A 3,815-nucleotide genomic window follows, 5' to 3' on the forward strand; every position below is an offset into this window, starting at 1 on the left:
TATGTAAGTGACTAATACCCAACTTGCCAAGTAGATAACAAAATTGCTTCTTCCCTAAGGCCTTTGTAAGAATATCAATCGGCTGCTGGTCGGAATACACTACTAGAAAATTCACAATCAGCAAGGGAAAAATTCCCTTGCAAAACAGCCAAATTCCCTTGCAAAAACTGTCTGCGACGGAATTTGCGAGGGAACACCCTCCCTCGCTAAAACCCTCGTCGCAAATAGATTTGCAAGGGAAATTTGTCATATGACAATTCCCTCGCAAATTGCTACGGAAAAATTCCCTTGCAAAAAAGTAAATTTCCCTCGCAAACAACAGTCCTATCTACAATGTTCTTCCGTCGCAGATTGCGACAGAAATTTCGAATATAATTTCCCTCGCAAATTTCCGTAGCAGAAGTTGCAAGGGGTGTATTAAATTTCCGTTGCAAAATTTGCAAGGGAACATTTTGATTTTCCCTCGCAAAATACTACGAAGTTTGCAAGGGAATTTTTTGAGTTTCCCTCGCAAAGTTTCCCTCGCAAAATGCTACGAATTTTGCAAGGGAACATTTTGATTTTCCCTCGCAAAAGGCTATGAATTTTGCAAGAGAATTTTGAAAATTTCCACCACGAATTCTGGAATTAAAATAAAAAAATGTATTAAACTTTTGTTAATTTCCCTGTAAACAACAAGGATTCCAAATGAACATAAATACATAAATTGAGCAACAGAAATCCAAGAAAATAATGGATAAACAATTAAATTAAAATTAAATAGTATATCAACAAAAGTGAACAACAACTATCAAATCTACAACTAAAATGTCTTTAAAGTTGTAAATAAAATAAAACATACAAAAAATATCTGATATATCTGAAGTCCTAAAAGAAGTAAAACATACAAACAACTAGTATGCCTCTAAAGTCCTAGCAAAGTCATCATCATCATCATCATCAGGGTCATCATCCTGCGCCGGTCCCTTCGACTTGTTGCAGTTGGCTTCCTTGTCCTGCATTAAAAGTCGGAGTTGTTCCTGCATTTGTTTCATAATGTCAGCTTGCTGCTTCATAAAGTCCGCTTGCTGAGTTAGCTTCTCTGTCGTAACATGCAATTGCTCCTGAATCTGGGAGTGGGACACCTTTATCCTTTTAAGCTCATATGCAAATACATTATTATAAAACAGTAAGTTAAATGTTTAAAATAAAATATTAATAGAATAGAGATTGAAAACATAAAAGAATTAACTATGCATTGAGTTTACCTGCAGAAACACTGTCAACCTGGGTAGAGGGCCGCTTACTAGGCTTCAGTCGGCTAGCATATTGGATGAACGTTTCCAAACCCTCCAAGAATGCTCGAGTTAGTTGTCTTCTATCAGTTAGACGATTGTACATCCAACTCCTATCATGATCGTCTTCCATACTCCTGATTCTATAGTAAGTGTGGAATTCAAATACCAGCAAACACCGAGTAATTGCCACATATATGATGCAACTTACTGCAGTAAGTGGCAAACAAACACAAGCATTCAACAACTCCAGCAAGCAACCAGAGAATGAGGGTAGTACACCAGAAAATGGGGACATGAATTTAGGGGGAGCAAACAAAGAATGGGAAAGTACACAAGATAAGGGGGACATACTATGCAAATGGGGCATTACATAGGCATCACAATGGTTATAAGAAATCTTCAAACTTAACTACTTTCTCTCGCAAATGACTATGAAATTTCTAAATTTAAAAATTTCGCCAACTTTTTTTTGGTAAACATAGGATTGCCAAAATTTAAAATTATATATTTGTGTGTGAGGTTAATATTATTCATATTGTACAAGATAATTTGATCACGTATACTGATATGAAAATATGGGGCCATATGAAGAGAAAATAGAAATTAAGAATATATTCCTGTGTTTTCTGTTTCTGTTTCCTCCTCATCATATAAAGCAGTGTTTTAAAACCCCACCCAGTCCCCCGGGTTGACCCGGGTCAACCCTGACTCGTTTCCTCTGAGGGTTGGAGTCATAAGTTGGACCCTAAACCAAACAATTAGATCGATTATGTTGATCCAACAATTATATTTATTTTCATCTATGTATGAGTTATGATTCCTCATATTCACATTAAATATAAGGAATCATAATCATACAAAGGTAAAAATAAATATAAAAGCCACCGTTAGGTATGAATAATAATGAGTCAAGAATATGTCAAAAAAATCCCAGTAAAATCAAATGGTGAATGAAGGAGATATCGAAGAATAATCAAAGATTGCTCTTTATTATCTTAAATTAGCATATTTTCTAAAATGGTTATCTCCTTCTTTTCTTTACTCGTGACTGATTTCCATACTCTCTTATCATCAAAATACTAAAATACTACTTACACACATTCAAAGTTAGGGACCTCAAGACTAATTTTTTTACAAGGGGCTAAAGTGGGGACAATAGTCCTAGAATTGATCAAAGTTAGGGTTTAGGGTTTATGCTATTCACGCACGTTCAAAAGGCTGCTGAACATCTTGAATTGGGAACCCTAGCTTTCTTTATTGGGCTGGACTTGACTTTTAATTAAGTGGTTAAAGCCCAACTACAAAGACCAATGCCCTTTTTGGTAGCATCGATCAGAAGCATGTGTCACTTTTCATTTAATTTGTACAGTAATGACGACGAGGGTGGTTGGAACAGGAATCTTTCAGACATTTTTCTCTGCTTCTCACTATTGAACAATTTTTACACACACCTTAAATATCAACAAAGTCTTATCTTTCCTATGACTAGCTGACATAGGCACTACTGTCACTACATGTACTCAATGTCTGCCATAAAGGATGCGACGACATATTTAATGATTTTTCTCATACGCATGATGCAGCGACCAATTTATGCCCTTGTCCCTTTTAAATTTGATTTATATATTATTCTTGAATTTTGTGAGGGAATATATTCCCTTTTTCCCTCACAATTTGGGAGGGAATATATTCCCTCGCAATTTGCGAGGGAAATTGTGAATTTTCAGTTGCAATTTTCAGATCCTAAATTTTGCGAGGGAACTTCCGTCGCCAATTTTTTCCCTCGCTATTTCCGTCACAGACTTATGATTCTTGCGAGGGATTCGATTTCCCTTGCAAATTGCGAGAGAATTGCGACCGAACTGCAAGGGATTTTGCGACGGCAATGTAGTAACAGAAATCTTGCCTATTTTCCCTCGCAATTGTTTTTCCCTTGTAAATTCCGTCGCAGTTTGCAAGGGAATTTTTCCCTCGCAAATTTCCCTTGCTATTCGCGACTTTTCCAGTAGTGATAGATGTAAGCAGTGGAGATTGTCTTTGTCATAAGGTGATCACGTACGAAGTGGCAATCCAACTCAATGTGTTTGGTACGTTCGTGAAAAACTAGGTTAGATGCTATGTGCAGAGCTGCTTTGTTGTCACAATGAAGAAGTATAGGTTGAGAATGATGAACACCAAGTGAAGCCAAAAAGGCATGTAACCATAACAATTCAGATGTTGTGGCAGCCATGGATTGATACTCCACTTCGGCAGATGAGCGGGACACAATATGTTGTTTGCGGGTCTTCCAAGAGATAGGAGATGAGCCAAGGGTTATAAAGTAACCCGTAATAGAACGACGAGTGATAGGGCAGCTTGCCCAGTCGGCATCACAATAGGCACTTAGTTGTAAATTACAATCAGATTTCAGTAAAAGACCTTGTCCCAGATTAGCTTTGAGGTATCGAAGAACTCGAATGACCGCCTCATAGTGTTGGACCTTGGATTGCTGCATAAATTAGGACAATATATGAACTGTGTAGGATAGTTCAGGTCGAG

This window comes from Gastrolobium bilobum, unplaced genomic scaffold (assembly GCF_033153095.1).
Source record: "Gastrolobium bilobum isolate Gb01-03AN ecotype WA unplaced genomic scaffold, APGP_CSIRO_Gbil_v1 utg30084, whole genome shotgun sequence".
NCBI lineage: Eukaryota > Viridiplantae > Streptophyta > Magnoliopsida > Fabales > Fabaceae > Gastrolobium > Gastrolobium bilobum.